This window comes from Chelonoidis abingdonii, chromosome 1, assembly GCF_003597395.2.
Source record: "Chelonoidis abingdonii isolate Lonesome George chromosome 1, CheloAbing_2.0, whole genome shotgun sequence".
Taxonomy (NCBI): Eukaryota; Metazoa; Chordata; order Testudines; family Testudinidae; genus Chelonoidis; species Chelonoidis abingdonii.
In genome coordinates, this window is record NC_133769.1 from 350,678,258 (window position 1) to 350,697,785 (window position 19,528).

At 43.7% G+C, this 19,528-nt stretch overlaps 1 protein-coding gene across 2 annotated transcripts in view; it reads left to right on the plus strand.

Annotated features, from left to right (window-relative positions):
• Nucleotides 1-19,528, plus strand: part of GRM5 (glutamate metabotropic receptor 5) — a 219,698-nt gene that overhangs the window by 5,863 nt on the left and 194,307 nt on the right. The window lies entirely within an intron of this gene.

The following is a 19,528-nucleotide window of genomic DNA, read 5'->3' on the forward strand; positions in this document are numbered from 1 at the left end:
TGATTTCCCACAGGTCTTTCATGGTGCCTGCCAGGAATTTGATCCTGAATCGGTAAGGATATCGAGGGTCAACCTACCCTGGTGAAAATGTCTGTTAGGGCCTGGCACACTGCTTTAGCCCTGTGTTGCCTAGAGCAACTGCTTCTGGCCATCGGTAGCAAAGTCCACGAAAGTCAGTATGTACTGCTTTCCCCTGGGTGTCTTTCTTGGAAAAGGACCCAGAATATCCACAGCTACTCGCTGAAATGGGACCTCATTATGGGGAGTGGCTGGAAGGGGCCTTGACCAGATCTTGAGGCTTTCCACTCCTTTGGCACACTCACAAGACTGGACATACTGGGCAACTTCCTTGCCCATCCCTCCCAGTAGAAGGACTTCCCAACTGTCTTTGGTTCTGTTCACCCAGCATGGCCACTGGGATGATCATGGGCTAGCTTAAGAGCTTCCCCTGTGTATTAGTTGGAACCACCAACCGTTTGTGCGGCTGCCCATTCTTTTGCGGTCCAGAAAGAATTTCCTTGTATAAAAGTTCCTTGGTCTATAACAAACCGGGATCGGTCAGAAGAGCTGAGAGGCGGTGGGTTGCTCCTGCCGCGCACCCAAGCTTTCTGAAGGCTGTCATCTGCTTCCTGCTCATGTCTGGAACTGTTCCCTTGAAGCTGGGGACACCAGTTCTTCCTCAGACTGGGGACTTGGGCTTGGTCCCTCTGGAAGTGATGTAGATGATGGGGTTGTTTCTGTAGCTGGTGTACCGCTGTCCGTGGTGCAACTGGTGGTATTTCAGGCTCTGGCTGAGCCCCTTCGGTATGGTTGTCTGTTGCTTTCTGCCATTCAGGCTCGTTGGTCCCTTCTGGTGTGGGGTTGAAGATGTGCTTGGCACTTGCTTGGTGCTGGGCTGGTTGCTGTTCCAGTTCCGGGTCGGGACTGGAGTGTTGTGGCTGGTTCAGCGTTGACATGGGATCCGGGTCCACTACCTCAGTCTGGATCTCTGGTAACACTGACAGGTTCTCTGTGGACGGCTCAGGATATGGAATGGGTCTGGAAGCTCGCCTGGTTGGGCTGCGTGTAACCATTCCCTCCTTGGACTGCTTCACTTGGTTGGCCAAGTCTTCCCCCAGTAGCATGGGGATGGAATAATTGTCATAGACTGCAAAAGTCCACATTCCTGACCAGCCTTTTGTACTGGACAGGCAGTTCAGCTGTAGGCAAGTCTAACAGCTTGTGACATGAAGGGGTAAATGGTCACTTTGGCTCTTGGTTGATGAGTTCGGGATCGGACGAAGGATTGGTGGATAGCTGACACTTGTGCTTCCCCGTTGTCTCTCAACGCGGTAACCTTCTTCCGCCACTCTCAAATTTTCCCTCGCGGTCCAAGGGGATTGGAGAGATTGGCCTGGGGATCTTTGGTTTGCTGGGAGTGCAATGACTTGCACCTGGGTGGGGGTTATTTGGGCATGGGCCTTTGGGCAGTTGACTTTGATATGTCCGTTTCATTACATTTATAGCATCTTCAAGATAACGGGTCACTGGGTTGAAGTAAGTTACTGAAGATGGTGAGGTGGAAGGATAGGGTGTCTGTGGCTTCCTTGGTTTGTAGGTGGGGTTTGGGTTGCCTCGGTTGTAGGGTTTATTGTCGGTTGCCCTCTGTTTAGGGTTTATTATCGGTGTGGCCCTGGGTTTTCACTCCCCTTTACAGTAGCTTTCTTGCTTTCTGCCACCTGTCCATCCATTGGCTCCAATCTCCCCCGCCTCGTGAGAGTTTTTGGTTGTGCCATCTAGGATGTACCGTGTTATTCTCAGGAACACATCCAAAGGAACTGCTCTCCATGTATATGAGGTGGCGCAGTTCTTCAAAGGTTTGAACCTGGGTTCCTGATATCCGGCGTCAAGTCAAGCTTCCCACGTAGTAGGCGTGTGTCGGGAAATGACCCCTCTGGTTTCCACTTTTGGTTTCTGAACCGCCGATGGGCGTGATCCGGGGTTACCCCATTCTGGATCTGGCTTGGGTTTGAACAGTTTATAATCGTTCATTTGTTCCCTTGGCATTTAGCCCGCCAACATCTGCCAAGGGTCCACTGATGTGTGACGTCAGCTCTCAAGCATGTACTGGTTTTCAAGGATGCTGTACCCAATACAGACCTTTCGAAATTTCTAAGAAGGTCTCCGGTCATCACCTGCCTTGTAGTTGGGAAATTTCCTGTGTGGTGGACCAGCAAACTGGCGCCGGAGGGGTAGGATTTGCTGGGGGTCTGATGCTTAGCAGTTCTAAATTCCAAGGCCTGCTTGTGAGCCTCTTTCTGTTGTTCTTCATCTCCTGTTGAAGGCTGCCTCTTTGGCTGCTTTTCTTCTTGTAACCTTCCATCTCTAGTTTGTGTTTCTGCATCTCTAGTTTGTGTTTTTCTATCTCCCGTTGGAAGGCTGCATTTTGGTTCTTGTTCTCTTTCATAATCAGCTTCTTTTTCTGTTTGTCTCATCTCCATCTCTTGTAGTCTTTTTCCATGTCTCGCTTGTGATTGGCTTCTTTTGTTTGTTCCTCTGCCTCTAGTCTGCCGCGTTCCTGCTTTATGGCTCTTTGGAACTCATGTTTCCGTTTTCTTGTGTTGTGGTGCCTCTGGTGTCTGTTGTTTTAAACTGCTGGCTTTCTGTCCCTTGAAGTCTGCCTAGCAACTGATTTGACTTGCCTCTAGCTCTGTTTGATAGGCAAGTGAACCAAACAAAAGCTACTGTATGTACCTGTGTGCGTTTGCTCGCTGGGTACTTAGTCCAATTGTTTAACAAAAGACCTGTAATGGTTCTCTCAATGACTCTGTTTTAAAATGCAAGCTGCCAAAAGCAGGCAGAAAAAAAGTTTTTCTCTCTAGCACTTTAAAACCAACCCCTTTCTCACTGCTAATCCCTAGCAGGAAAGGAAAATATATCTCTACTGCTTCTGGATTCTTATATCCCAGCACTGTTCACCATGTGGTAAATGTCTGTCTCAAATCTGGACTTAGAGTTCAACACTCTGAGTGTTTACTGGGAATCTCCCCCAAGCTTATACCCAGCTTGGATCTTACTTCGCGCCACCAGATAAGATTTAGGCTCTTATCAGCCTGGGTTCCCCAAATCCTTGAGGGGAACCCCCTCTCGTGGCCTCCCCACTTCCCTGGGAGGACCCCAACCAGACCAGACCCTGGGTCTCCCTATCTCAAACGTTACAGCCATGGGGTGGAGTTTGCAGCTGATGACTTGGTCAGGCAGTCTTGTTTCATTAGACCATGGAGTTGACAGGTGAAGGTGCCACCTCTTTATGCTCTTATGCCGTCTTCTGTAGTCCCCACTGATATCAGTGAGTGGATTACCGGCGGCTTACGGAAAACAAGTTCCTCCCCTTGTCTCCTCAATCTGCTCCCCCCGCTTCCCTCCCTGCGTGTAGCCTGGGCGATGCAGTACTTAACTCCTGAAGGCAAAACAAGAGGGAAATCACCCTCCCCTGAGGCGATGCCTTCAAATCAGTAAAGAGCTAATATAAAGAGATTTTCTACTCCCCTTTCTGTAGCCTCACCAGAGAAACCCAAAACCTCAACAGGTTTTAAAAAGAAACTTTATATAAAAGAAGAAATAACAGACAAAATACTGCATTAAGAAACTCAATACAGGCTCTTGCTTATAAGAAAATATGAATAACCGTCTGATTTAAAAGATAGCCCAGTTAAACCAGTCCAGCACAGTACAACACACATGTAAATACAACACAAAGCATATCACAGCCTATTTGCCTTGTTGCCTTTGTACTCACACTTTGTAGGAGAATGTTAGAAAGAAATAGGAGTTAGAGCAGGAAAGCTGTTTCCTCCATAGCCGGGAGAAACAAAAGACCCAGAGTATACAATTCCCGCCCCTGACTTTTAAAAAATCCAGTTCTCTGATTGGTCCTCTGGTCAGGTGTTTGGTTCTCTTTGTTCACCCTTTACAGGTAAAAGAAAATTAACCCTTACCTTACCTATCTACTTATGACAAGCCCGGAGGAGCCCTTTAAAACCTGCCTACAGCTTTGGCGAGCGGCCTGTGGCCAGCATTTAAAGGGCTCGGAGCTCCATGGTGGCTGGAGCCTCGGGCCGTTTAGTTCGCCCCGGGGGCTACCAGCCACCTCTGCAGCTGGGAGCCTGCTGAGTGATTTAAAGGCCCTGGGACTCCCACTTGCAGACTTTAAATCTTGAGGCCTCACCTCTTCCAGATAAGGCATCCCCTCTCCCCCGGACTCCGGCCGTATCGGTAAGTCCTGTGAGTTACTTTCACCCCTGGGCGGCACGTATGGCTCTTTAGCAGCAATTCGGCGGTGGATCCCTCAGTCCCTCTCGGGAAGTGCTGCTGATCATGCCTTTTTTTTTTTTTTTTGCCATAAAAATGCTGGAGCCGGCCCTGGAGGTTATATTCGGAGGTTGTCATGTCTGCTTGTAAGAATGTTTTAGAGGGATGATGGTTTATTTTAGAAGTCTAAATAGTAAACAGCTTTGGATTAAAAAGAAGACTCTATTCTGTTGGAATGATTTATGCATTTTCTTGCGCCTGATAATACTGAGTACATCTATGAATAGAGCTGTGTGAATTAGGGATTTTTCAGTGCATTGGCAATTTCAAAACATCAAAAAATTTGTATCAAGTCGAACCAACAATTTTAGTAAGGTTTGATAAAATGAAAAGTTTAAAAATCATTTTGGTTGAGTGAAAAAATTTGTTTTGACAAAATCAGAAATGTTATATTCAATTTTTTTAATGTTTTTGAATTTAAAACAAGTGAAATTAAAGGAAATTTTTGAACAAATTGTTGTTTTATGCTTAAAAATCAAACGGTTTTGTTTAGAAAATGTCAAAATCAAACATTTTGGGTTTTTTATGAATTTTTACCCCCTTCCCCTCCAACAAACGTTTGGCAAAATTAATATGAATTTGCAAAGCATTTTGGTATTGCTGAATCTGCATTTTTAACGGAAAGAACTGTTGGCCTAAAAATGTCTCCCAGCTGTATCTGAGAAACATATTTCTTCACAATTCAGACAAAAGAGAGATGGAGAGGGGGTAGCTATCATTTGCAATAAAAAGCCCATGGTGATGAGTGGGACATGAAATTGGTGGTGCCCAGTATCCACTAGGGACAGCAGAGCTGGGAGAAACTAATTCCAGCTACCCAACCTGGGCCTGCTTTAAACTATAGCAAGCTGGCTGGGGCCCCAAGGGGATGTCAGCCAACTGGAGATTAATGGAATGCCACATGTTCTCTTTATATCCTGCTGTCCCCAGGAAATGATCCTATCATTACCTCTGATCCTGGAGGCTGCACAAAGCTCTGTGACTGTTGAAAACGCTCTCTTCACTGGAGCCATCCTCATTTTGGAAATCTGTTCAGCAGGAGCAATGTAAAGAGACTGATCATGGCTCAGGATGAGTCTGTATACCGTAATACATTCCCATTGCTGCAGCTAGTAGAAAATATATATCAATTCCAGCTTGTTATTGTCCTAAGATGACTTGTTTCAGCACAATAGCATTTGTTTGACTATAAAAGGGTCAGTGCTTGTTTCAGCTGAGCATCTGAGTTATATTGGTAGCATGGCATGTTTATTTGATAAGCCACAGTGAGCAGCAAGGTTCCTGAGAGGCAGTTTAATCAATAAGCTGCACCTCGGTGTACATTAGCAAGCTGATGGGCAAGCCCTGGGTGTATTGCAAAGAAGAAGGCCTAAGGCCAACCACTCTGCCACAGTGCAGTGAGCCTAGAAACCCACACCATGGTGCAAGGGGTGACAAACAGAAGTTTCAGAAACTGCAAAAAACTTTTTGAAGCATTAGATACTGTCTAGTATTGGGTCCTTTATGTGCATTATTTCTGTGAGGAAAAAATACGGCTTTTAAGAAGAGCATGGAAAATGCCTTTAAACCATGGGGGTTGAGGTAGGGGGAATCATGAACCTGGCTATGCATCTACCCAGGGAAGGCAGGGTCCAAAGTGCACAATCCACTGCACAAGTCCATCGTCACCAGACATGCCTGGGGAAAGTAAGAGCAGCTACTGGTGGGCTGCAACTCTTCTTCCCACACAGGTAGGTAGGCAGGGGTAGGAAGTGGCTGGAGCTTTGGATTTGCCTCCTCCCCCCTATACCAGCTAGTGCAGCTTAGCCAGGGCAGACCACACCAAGTCCTAAGCTAGCCCACTAACCACTGGGATAGCCTTCCATCATGGGTTTACTTCCCTTGCCTCCTCAAGTTTTTACACACAGATACCTTGCATAAATCATTAGTAAGGCTACCTATATGTCACAGATGTCATGGAAGTCAAGGAATCTCTGATTTCTAGAGACCTTCATGACATTCTCTGCTTCAGCCCCTGGAGCTGACAGCCAATGGGGCCCTGGTAGGGTTCAAGCAACAGGCGACAGAAGGAGGTTCCAGCGACGGGTGACAGTCTCGCACAGGGGGAGGGGGATGCCTTGGGCGAGTACCTGGGGTATCCCATTTTCTCTTTGAGAAATATGGTCATCCTGCAGCTCCCAGCCACCATGGGCAGAGGGGGAACCCCACAGATCCCAGCCATCACAGTGGTGGGAGAAACCATGGAGCCGCAGCAGCAAAAGTCACAGACAGGTCACGGCTTCTGTGAATTTTTGTTTATTGTCCATGACTTCTCCATGACTTTTACTAAAAATAACCATGACAAAATCTTAACCTTAATCACAGTATGATTTTTGATACAGACAGAACTTGGGCCTGGAGTCACATGCCAACTGAACTTTGGTTTTCTCTTACAAAGGTAGAACAAAGAACAGTGACCAAAAACTTTGTGAAAAAGGTAACTCTTAATGAACACTAAACTCTCAGCATTCTCAGTAGTAACCGTGATTGCATTGCCTGTCTGTGATAGTATTCTACAGAGATGAAAGATAGAAAATGTTTAAATGACAATAGCTCTCTAAGGCTTTTTTTTTTTAATGCATGGAAAACATTTTAAACGCTCAGCAAATGTTTACCTCATAGGCCTACTGGGATTGGATTCAACCCCAAATGAAAAGATGAGTGCACTGAATTTCAAGTGTAAAAAAATTATGTGCTACTTTAACCCTGCAATTATTCAGTTTAGTAGAGATGTGTACACAAGGCTGCATCCATCTGTGCTTATTGCTTGTGGCCTCCTCAGGTCACCAGACAGGAAATATTACAGATGGCACTGATTAGAGTACAAGAAATACATCCATTAAACAGTATATTTGTCTGCAGAACATATTGCAAAAAGAAATATGGAGTATTAATATTGTTGGGTTAAATCATTTTATTCTTGGTTATGTGGCTAAATTACAGTGGGTCAGGGACTGGCAATATCAGCATTCTGTTCCTCATTTTATTTAATTCTCATTTCTAATAGCAAAAGTTCTGTTTCATACTGTGCTCTTGACTTTTTCTACTCCTCCTCACCATTAGTCAAGACTCTTTTTTGATATTTGAACAAAACTTCTGCAACAGTTGCTAACATGATCACTCTGTGCTGCCAATCCAGCCACTGTGCTGCTCAAGTGTTGTTCTGCAGTGAGGCTGCTCTCACATGAGATAGGCTAACTCAAGGCGAGTTAACTGAAGTGTAGAAAGCTCCAGTTAATTCTGCAGTGAAAACATAGCCCTAGTTTCTTTTTCTCTCATTCATACCTGACACTTTCTCACCAGTACAGTTGAAGACAGGATTTAGCCTTTGGTATTTATTGTTTTTCTGTATTTTTTTCTAAATTCAAGTCCACTAATTTGCATCTAGCAGCAGTTCCCCATGCTATTTCACTATAAATAATATATATGATTCCTAGCTTAGCAGGGTGCTGTTGTAGCAGCATCTAACATACCCCACCCTCTGGAGTAACGAAGGGGTGGATTTTGTCACTACTGGAAGCCCCTCATCAGTCACATGGTGCATTGAAACCATAAACAATAACTTTCTCTTTCCAAAAATAATCTTGCAAAAAAATTTTTTGCATTCCTTTCTGAGCAGCTTGGTTTAGCATACTGTCCCTGACCATAAAGTGGTTTGAAACAAAACAAAACTAAAAAGCAACCTTCTCATTAGTAAAATAGGGCTAGATCATGCCCTTTGGCATAGCCCTGAGAAAGTGCCTTGGGAGGCATCGTGCCTCAGACCCACTCCTGTGAAGCACGGTTTCTTCAGGACTTTCCTCTTGGACTGTGTGTGTAACTTAAAATTACAACACCCCTTTATGAAGTAGAGTATACTTCCTGCCTGTGCACCCATCCAGCTCCACGAGATGGCATGTGAGGGAGGGGAAAGAAGTCTGCCGCTGCTAGCCCTCTCATTCCCTTGCTCGGGGGGAGCATGGTCCCTCTGTTCCGTTGAGCACTAAGGGACTGTGATGGGGATAACACTAATACAGCCACATAAAGGAGGAGGGAATTTTATCCCTCTTCCCTCCCCCTGCTTCCCTTCCTGGATATGCCAGGGATAAGGGCATGCTAGCCCTTAATTTGTTGAATTTGCTAGGTTTTGTGATGCTCAAGAAGCAGGCAGGGTTGTGCATTGGAAAGAAGCCGCATCTCTGTGCAAGAAATGGCTGAGCGTACAACTTAGCTGTGCAAGGAGAAGCTAACTGAGTGTACGTCTACACAGATCGGCGGGTAGCAATCGATCTATCAGGGATCGATTTATCGCGTGTAGTGTAGACGCGATAAATCGATCCCTGATCGCTCTCGTCAACTGCTGAACTCTAACAGTGTGAGAGGCGGAAGCAAAGTCGATGGGGGAGTCGCGACCATTGATCCAGTGCCACAAGGATGCGAAGTAAGTAATTTTAATTCGATCTAAGATACGTCGACTTCAGCTATGCTATTCTCGTAGCTGAAGTTGTGTATCTTAGGTCGATCTTCCCCCCCCTACTTCCCAGTGTAGACCAGGCCTGAGCAGGAGCAAGTCAGTTTGGGAACTGGGATTGGTCACAAGGGGCTCAGCTTTGCCTGTGTAGGACTAGATGTGTGTAAGAGGCTCAGCTATACTTGGGTAAGGTCTGGCCAAATGCACCTTAGTGTTACAAAGTGGTCTTGTTCATAGGGGCATTAGTCTAGCACTCAGGAGAGCTGGGTTTCATTTCCAGTTCAGCAACTGATCTGTTGGTGATCATGGGCATGTAATGTACCCTGTCAGGGCCGGCTTTAGGTCTATTCCACCAATTTCCCCGAACTGGGCCCGGTGCCTAAGAGGGCCCCGCACACAGTGAGAATCCCTTCCCTGGCTAGAGGCGCCTTTTTAATTTTTACTCACCCGGCAGCTCTCCAGGTCTTCGGCGGCACTTCGGCGGCTGGTCCTTCACTCGCTCCAGGTCTTTGGCAGCACTTCGGCGGCGGGTCCTTCAGTGCCGCTGAAGACCCAGAGTGAGTGAAGGACCCACCACCGAAGTGGCACCAAAGTCTCAGAGAACTGCCCAGTGAGTACAAGCCCCACATGTTTTTTTACGTGGTTGTTTTTTTTTTTTAAAGTCATCCTTGCTGGGGCCCCGTCAAAACTGTTCGAATTGGGCCCCGCACTTCCTAAAGCTGACCCAGTACCCTGTGCCTCAGTTCCCTCACTATAAAATGGGAATAATATCTCCCTACTTCACAAGGGGTATTGTGAGGATAAATTCATTAATGAGGATGAGGCATTTGAGTGCTACAGCAATGGAGGGCAATATAAACACATAGATAACATGTGAGTGGCTGGAGCGAAGAGAAGAGGGGAGCAGTGTGTGAAGAACTTAGTGGGCAGGAGCCTGGTTTCTGCCTAGGGGGCATTTCAGGAAGGCAAATGAAAGACCAACTGGTAGGAAACTCCGATCTGAGTGAGGAATGTCTGGTTAAGCATTAGATACAGGGATATATGAGAGAAGCTTAGTATCACTGCTCAAAGATCAAAGTAAGATTGCTGATCTGAGGGAAATGACAAAGGCCTGGGCTACACTAGCGAGGTGGTTCGAACTAAGATATGTAACTTCAGCTAAGCAAATAGTCAAAGTATCTTAGTTCAACTTACCTGGCCATCCTCATGGTGGCGAGTCGACTGGCGCGGCTCCCCCATCAATGCCACTTACTTCTCCTGTCAAGGTGGAGTACGGGCATCGATTAGCAGATCGATTTATTGCATCCAGACAAGACGTGATAAATCGATCCCAGATACATTGAACACTACCTGCCGATCTGGATACCCTTTGTCTCAGTAATTTAAAAAGAGACCTTTACTAAGAATTACTAACTGTCTGTATCACAAAGACCTCCCGGCAGACGGCTTAGCCGTTTCCTTCCTGTAAGATGCATCAGCAGGGTAGGTCACTATCACAACTAACAGGCCTGATCCAGGGTTTGTACACGTTCCTTTGCTTAGGGGCTCATTTAAAATAAATGAGGATGTGAAATTTTAGAGTCATGGAAATATTTGTGGTAAATTCATTTTCACTATTTCTTCCAATTTTGGGGAAAGGGAAACCAAAATGTATCTCACTAATAGTTCTAGTGGTGGAGGCCTCAGCAGAAACATGGAAGTAAAATTCCACACAAGCGTACTGCCATCCTCTTTTGGGCTAAAATAACCAGGAGCTAAAAATGGCTTTACAGTGTGTTTGTGTAACCCACTGGGGTGTGTGCATTACAGGTTCCTGCTCTGCTCAATCCACAGAGGACAGGAGTCTCTTACAGCACCACACAAGGCTTGTGGGATCTTTAGCTCAAATGGTAGTAGTTAATTCTTTTTAGCTCCAGAGGTTCCCTGGTTCAGTCCCCAGTGTGTCAGCGAAGCTGGCAGCTGTCACATTAGTACCTATTAATTAGATTAATACTACTTTTAATCAATATTAGTTGTAAGTAATTAATCCAAAAAAATTACTTGGGGGCAAAATGGCTTAAAGGGGGTGCAAAGTCTTCCCTCACACCTTGCACAGTGTCTGGATTACTGTCCTGTGCAGAAGGAAAGAGCAGCTTCCATGTGAGTGGATGAGGAAGGGACAAAGCTTTGGATGAGTCCTCTCACACATGCATGCCAGCCCATGAATCTGAGATTGTGCAAGGGGTGGGGCGGGGAACTGCATCCCCTAAAGAGCTGCAATAACTTGCATGGAAGGAATTGTTACTGAGTTAATTTCTTCTTGTAGCTGCTCTTGGAGTGACATTGCTATGCTCTGTCCCTTATACAGCATTGGAAATTAGATCACAATGTAGCCCTTACTTATCTGTTTTATAGCTTATGGCAAAGGATGAGAGGTGACAGAGCCTTTCCCCACTGCCAGAGCCATTCCCCACTGCCCTCTACTTCCTGCAGCCTTCAGGCTCTGGAAGAGGGGATGCAGCAGGACACTACACTGCTAAAAATGTGCTTGGGCCTTTAGGGAGCCATATAGGGTATATAATCTGGGAGGCACTCTAGGCATATAGGGCACTCTACTCTATTGCCTAAGCTGTGTCTCACTGTCTACACTGCTATTTATACCAGTGTTAGCTGGACATCCTGTGACTGTATTCTACATGTTGCTGTAGGCGAAGACATGATTTGCCTGACCCAGATTCAGGCCCCGACCCCAAACTTTGTGTGTTTAAAATCCAGATCCAAAAATTTTGTGACTCAGATCCCTATCTAAGAAATATATAATCCTATGGTCCGTATTCATGGGTTAGTATCTGGTGGGGCTGTGGGAGTCAAAGTATTTGGATTTGGTGCCAAGTGGGCCCTCTGTGACTGTGAGACAGAGTCAGTGTAATGGATACTTGTAGATCTTTAAAAAAAAGTATAAATTTGTTTCAAATAATACTTCTCACTGCCCCTTTATGCAAATCCTGAATCATCACAATGTGCTGTGGGACAAATATTGGACCAATGTCATAGTGGGCTAAGCTGTGACCTTGGAGAAATATGTGCAATTCTCATTGATGCCAAGTGGGGATGCGCATGCTTCTCTTCTCTGAGAGAGAGCTTGACCCCATATAATTTAAAGGTAAAAATGAATTTTTCATAGTGGTCTAGATAAAAAGATGAGGCATAGTCCAGTGACTTGGGCATGGAATTGGACTTGTGAGACCTGGATTCTGATCCTGATGATGCCATTGGCCTTCTATGTGGTATTGCACTGCATAAATCACTTCTCTGTGCCTACATTTTTCCCACCTACAGTTTGTCTTTCTTGTTGTTCAGGGTAGAAACTGTCTCTTCCCACATGTATGTACAGCACCAAGCACAATAGTGCCACTGTCCTTGCTGGCACCTCTAGGTGCTACCAGGCTACAGAAGGTTAATAATAATAATAATAATAATTAATAATAATTAATAGCAATAATGAAAAGGTATTGGGTCATAGCTGTTCAATGAGTGTTCTTGTGGATTTTCACTTTATGAATCTGTTTGTAATAATTAGTGTAAAGCACTGGTCTATGCTGCTACTGTAAGATAACTCTTTAATGGTGACAATGTTACTCTGCTCCTCATGCCACTCTAACATTGCATAATAACAGGCCCCAGCATGGCTACCTCATGAATACAATCCTGTGCTCAGATAAATGGTTTATTTATTGAAGGTTCTAGTTCCCTCCCTCACTCCCATTAATACAAAATGTGAGTTTCATGTGTATTATAGGAATAGGCTACTTATATTGTAAAATACACCTCCATGAAGGCTGTATTACCTTATTTTTGATATGCAAATAAACCATAAGCACATAGGATTTGCATGAAATTTGTATTCATACAAACACACAAAGACGTTGGAAAAAAGACATGAGAAGAGAAGAGAGCAGGTAATCCTGAAAGTTTTTGTTAGGGTTCAATTCTCTCAATAGATGAAAGAACAAAATCCCTCAGAAATAAAGGCAGACTCCACATGAGGCAACCCACACAAGCAGAGCCAGCAACCTAACAATGTGAGAGCTTCAAAGAAAATTCCAAGCTGCCAACATATTTGCATAACGGGCACAGTAGATGGAGTTGCTGGGATACTGTCGTCATTTGGGGGTCAAATTTTGCCCTCCTACAATATGTGCATGCAGCTGATTTTACAGTCATATATGCCTGCATGTAATGCCCTGCTTTGTCCAAAAGTCTGTTAAAACAGAGATCGAGGAAAAGAATAGAGACATGCATAGCACAGGGTGTATTTGGGAAGGTGTCAGGCCTCTGGACCCTCTCTTTAAATACTGCATTTCTCCTGTTCTGAGAAAGTTCTGAAGTGGAGGACATTCAGCTAGAGATTTCTGGACTGAGGTCACTCTGGGCTGAGAAGGACGAGCACACTTAGGTTGAGAAGGACTCTTTGCTAAGAGCAAGACTGAGGATGCTAAAAGTACTCCTTAGGAGTCCTGCAACTTAAAAAAAACAAACCCAAACCCAAATTGGTTTCCAGAATGATGGTCTAAAGATGAGAACCCAATAGAGAAGAAATTTAGTGCTTTGACACCACATTGGGCATTCCACCATTTGTGGCAATGTCTGAATTAAAAAAAGAGACCTGAATACAAAGAGACAGATTTTAGAAATGATGAAAATGGGACTAAGAATACTGTATGCCAACTAGCTTCCATCTTAGAATGATATAAGATCATGTTGAACACTATGTTTAATTTAATAATAGGAGATACACCAATCTCCTAGAACTTGAAAGGTGATTGAGTCCACCCCCCTGCCTTCACTAGCAGGACCAATTTTTGCCGTAAATCCCTAAGTGGCCCCCTGAAGGACTGAGCTCACAATCCTGGGTTTAGCAAGCCAATGCTCAAGCCACTGAGTTATCCATCCTCCCATGGCAATGATCTTACGTTTTGTCAGTCCTCATCTTCCAAGTTTACTGTCTATAGCATGTTAGTTAATGAGGAAAAGTGATTCTCAAAATGTTGCCCACTCCCCCACCCCCAGTTCATTCAGTAACTGGTACCCAACTATTATTTTGTTTTGCTTTTCTTTCCATTTAATAATTTATCCTAAATATTATATTGACATTTCTTACAGTTTCATATACAGGACTTGGGAAAAAATGTTTACTCATTTAAAATGCCTATTCTTAACCCCAGAGGACAGTTTAATCTTTCTGCAAATTCCTATTAACATTATGGGGAGCCATGCATCGAACTGGAAATATATTCCAATGTGGTTAACTGGGAAAAGCTATTTTTAAAAAAAACTCTTGAGAAACGTTCCAAATACTTGTAGAGATGGTGGATTTAATGGTAGCATTGTGACACCCTCGTCATTAAGGAACTGTACTTATTTACAATATATTGATAATTGGTGGATATGAATGTAGTAGTCTGTCTATTCACTTTAATGAGCTTTGGTTCAGGTCCTTAGAAGCATCAATACTCGAGTGTTAACATAAAAATATGTCTAATATTTCTGTGAGATTTGAGGGGGAACTGTCTGGAGTGACCCTCTTCTTGTCTGATATATATTTTAAGGCTTTGTCATCTTTATTATAGACCTCACTTTTGAAAGACTAATCCTTTGTTTCCTAAATATTTCCTCTGAGATAAAAGGTAACATAAATGTATAGAAATTGATACAGTAGATCAAAATAGTGGCCTAGTGACTCCAGTCACCCAGGACCAGCTGCTTCAGATGAAGGTGCAAGAAGCCTTACAATAGCTAGTCCAAAAGCAATTTTTTTAAAAAAAATATTTTTAAAATACTGACGTTTTTCCACTAGCTGTTCAAAAATAATCAAAACCCATAATGTATTCTTTTGATAGTCAAAGCAGTTCTGGACTATTGAATAACAGAGAACTGATGCTTTCCAAAGTGTAATTATAATGCAATTAACATTTAAGAATCATTTAAGAACTCCAAACTACAACTATGTAAATAGCACTGAGTAAAATGATTTAAAATATCATAGTTTATCACAGTGTTTCTCAACTTGTTCCATAACGGAAGCATTTATGTACTCTGTGACTGCCCAGAATTGGCCTCTCATTTAGCAATATGACGATGACAAGGTGGTCATGACCCCTTGTTAGCTGTTTGACCTACCTGGGAATTGAGAAACCCCCCTACCCCCAACCAGGCTGAAAATACGTGGTCAATATTATGCCTATAAAAGTAGAAGTCAAGAGCAGTGACCAGTGTACATAAATAAAACAGCTGGGGATTTTTGGCACATTTTCTGAGGATGCTGGCAAATCCACATGGTTTGGGGTGAAAAACAGAGTATTTATAATAAGTACAGGAATATCAGAATTTTCGCAGGTTGATGGACAATGGCCCTGATCCAGTTAAGCATTAAGCACTTGCTAAATTTTAAGCATATGATTAGTCCAACTGAGTTCAATTGTTATTAAGTAGTACCATTATTCTTTTTCATGCCACTGATGCTGAGCTTGGCACAAGAGCGTTGGGAAAGTAGGGGGATAAATTATCAGCCTTCTATGGGATTCTTACACCCTCCTCTAAAGTTTCTGATTCAGGCCACTGTCAGAAACAGAAATGTAATAGAAACAACCTATAATAAAAAGAGAATTATATCCCCACTATAGCATTCCATACGATAGCTATCAATTTCTGTAGGTCGGTGGAGCCATCTCTGTTGAGCTGTATTAAATTTGAGTAAAACCTATTGGCTCCACCTCTGTTAAATTCTGTATATTTCTTTATTGGACATTAAACTCCAGAATTCGATATCGTCCAGAGTAGTTAACAGTGTTGATGTAGCTGTGTGGGTCCCAGGAGATGAGAGAGACGAGGTGGGTATGGTAATATTTTTTATTAGAGCTATTGAATAGCTCAAAAGCTTGTGCCTTCCACCAACAGAAGTTGGTCCAATAAAAGATATTACTTCACTACCTTGTCTCTTTCATTAACCTCCAGAGTAATCCTTGGCATTTTGGGCAGGACTGTGAAACAATTTTTCCTTCTACACAATAATCTTGAGATTCCCCACAGGATCATTTCACTAATCACAGTGTTGGCCTAAGAATTTAGGGGCATGCTAATGAGACACTGCTTTAAAACAGAATGGCTTAATTTTACCTAACAAGAGTGAGGGTGTGACAGAGTGCTAATCAGAAAACTGCTGAGCCAACCTTCTGTCACTCCAGCTCCAAGTAAGGGAGGTGAATTGGAGCTGGGTAGATCACCTGGCCCTGATTGGGGAAGCTGGAACATCTTCTGCCTCATCAGGCTGGGGCTGGATAAGAGCCCCAGGGGGAGGAAGCCAGGGGGGAGAAGCTGGAAAGAGGGAAGCTGTAGTAGAGGACTAGCAGAGAGAGATAGCTTGCCCCCTCCCTCTTGCTGGTGGGCTGTAAGAAGGGGACTAGTGTATGGTGGAAAGGTGGTGGGAGCACAGCCTGTAAATAAAAGCACCAAGTAAACACTGCACTAGAGGTCTCTGTGTGACTTTCTCAGCCCAGTGGAGGCAGGAGCCAGGAGGGCCCTGCAGGGTCCCCGTTACAGAGAGGTAAAGAGGAGGAAGAAGGTTCTTTAGGTTTGCAGTAGAGAAGCCCAGCTGTTTGTTTGGAGTTATGTGCATAGCTGGCAACATTTTTAAAAAAAAGTTCTGGAAAGGACAATCAATCCAGTAAGCAGGGAGCCTGGGATCTGCTAGGCCTGCAGCCACTGGACTTTTCAAGCACTGACTTCTTCATCAGCAGCCTTTCCACTACTGATTCCCATAAAGCAGGTGATTTCACACATGGGGAAATGAAGGAAGGAAAGTTACAGCCCAGATATTTGATAGTGGCCTCTGATTTGAAGTACCTCAATTTTTGAGTGGTCAATTTGCAGCCTGAATTTCAGAGGTGCTGAGCATCCACACCGAGCCCTTGCCCTGATTCAGGAAAGCACAGACCTTCTCTATGTACTTAAAGTAAAATGAATAGGGAGGCTGTACTGAATTGTGGACACTGACCTATTCTTGAAAATCTAGTCCCAAAGTCTTTCAAGTTGGGCAGAAAAAAACAAAAACAAAAAAACCACAACCCCCCAAACCCCAAGGCATCTCCGTCACTGAATGCTTTTAATTTTTTTGGCTTCCTTGGCCAAGGCCATAGAAGGAGTGTGTGTCAGAGTTGGCATTAGAATTCAAGATCTTTTATGTTTGCCATTCTCAGCATAATATGAAGACACTTGAAAGGTTAAATCCAGGTGGGTAAACACTATGGGAAATATTTTTTACAAGGAAAGCAATATTGATGACGTGTCAATCATTCAAAATATTTTCTATTTTATTGTCATGGTCTGGATTATTTTCTTGCAGGTGATATTGTTTTCTGTCTTTCATCAGAACTGTAGTCCTGCTTTTTGGAACACTGTATTCGGCAATAAAAGGACTAAGTGCAGTCCAATACGCTCTGGGGATTGTGATAACAAGGACAGTATCCAATACACTAAATAAGATTGTCTGAGTACAATACTAATACCAGACAGTAAAATATATTTCAAATACATCAGGATTTCTCAAACAGGGGTCGCCGCTTGTAAAGGGAAAGCCCCTGGCAGGCCGGGCCAGTCTGTTTACCTGCCCCATCCACAGGTCCAGCTGATCACAGCTCCCACTGGCCGCGGATCGCTGCTCCAGGCCAATGGGAGCTGCTGGAAATAGCAGTCAGTAAGTCCCTCAGCCCACACCACTTCCAGCAGCTCCCATTGGCCTGGAGCAGCGAACTGTGGCTAGTGGGAGCCGCGATCGGCTGGACCTGTGGACAGGGCAGGTAAACACACCAACCCGGCCCTCCAGGGGCTTTCCCTGAGCAAGCAGCGACCCCTGTTTGAGGAACCCTGAAATACACCTTATGGTACTATAGATAAGTTGCTAAGTTTCTAAATATCATTAATACTTATGCCCCCTTAGATGATTATTATAATTTGAGGTGGGACTTCAAAGGCAAAAAGGAAATAAGCTCCCCAACTCTCCCATTGATTTTCAACAGAAGCTTGGGGCCTTACTGCCCTTTATGCCTTTGAAAAATCTCTCCTAAAAGGTAGCAGCCTTTGGTCCTGTGATGGTTCTTTGTGTGTACAGGACAGCAAGTTAGGTTGTTACCCTTCAGCAAGAGAGAGACGCTTGTGCTGAACTGGGTGTCACCTCCCTGACACCTCCAGGCCATTAGCCACCCAAACTTTCTACTCTGGGCTTTGAAAGCCCTTGCTTTGTCTTGCAGGTTAAAAATAGGTGTACCCCAAATTGCTGAGCTCCTTCGAAGCATTTGTCTGTAGTGTCTACTCCTTTATCCCCTGAACACTCACAATAATACCAGGTTTGCTGTCCCCAAGGGAACAGCATACATACCAGCTTGGAGGATTTAACTCAGTATCAGACCCTTGTATAATACCACAGCACTGAGATATAGTGAAAATACCATTAAGTAGTAAGGTCAAGTTTCAAGAGACAGTGAGTAAGAATAATGAAACAACAGGTTCCATATAACACAAAAGTATAACACACTTTCTAGAGACTAAATTTAACAGACTAATCTCCAGTCTAAATATGCTTATCTCAACTCCAATGTCTTCTGCCATGTTTCAGCCAAGCCTGGTTGAGATCCCATTTTTATGAATGTAAACACACTTTCCGTTTACTTTCTCGGAGCAGGATAAAGGAGTGTCTTCTTGCCTTCCACTTATATTCCCCAAGTTCATTGTTTGTACCCCAACTCAGGACAACCTCTGGGATTTATTTTCCTGCCTTCTTGCCTATGGCCTTAATCCTGAAAGTTGCCTCATATGGGCAAGCAATAGCAGATGGAAGGGGCAGATTAGAGAACAGCAATGGAAACATAAGGAAATAGATACCAGTTATGTTCATCATCCATGATTATTATGTAGTCATGAGAGCATTATTTATTTTATTTCATTTAGATCCATAGCTGTGTTTCATGTCCCATTTTGTAATCAAGAGTTGAAAGCAGGAATCAGAATGGAGAGAGGCTTTCCCCACTGTTCATACATTTAAAATGATTTAGAAGTATTTAAAACACCCAGCAGACTTAACCATAAAGCTTGACCATTATCTTTGCAATGTAGATTTATACTGACAATTCTATTTTACTAGTATCTGTGAGTGATTATGAAAGAATCTCAATAAAAGTCATAAAAACTTCTGATTTGTAAACTTGAGATATAATTCATTTCTCTATTACTCTATTAAAATGACAGAGTAACAAACGTAGCAAATGCATTTCCTTGAGTATGACTGAATTGATATTTTCTGCTGAAGCTGTTGTGTCTCCAGACGTTAAGGCTGAAGGCGACTGATAACGTGGATGAAATACTAAAAGCCTTTAAACCTCATTCCGATAGATTTCAGCTCACTAGATACTTGAAAAGACATTGTAAATCTTGGCAAAAAGAAACCATTTTCAGGAAGGGAGGGGGGGTGGAACATGTCTCTGCTTAAAGAATAGGGCCCAAGCTGAACTCTGTTGATCTTTATCTTTTTAATTAGAAAAGCTGTCATAAATAAGAAGTATCAGAGGGGTAGCCGTGTTAGTCTGGATCTGTGAAAGCAGCAGAGAATCCTGTGGCACCTTATAGACTAACAGAGGTTTTGGAGCGTGAGCTTTCGTG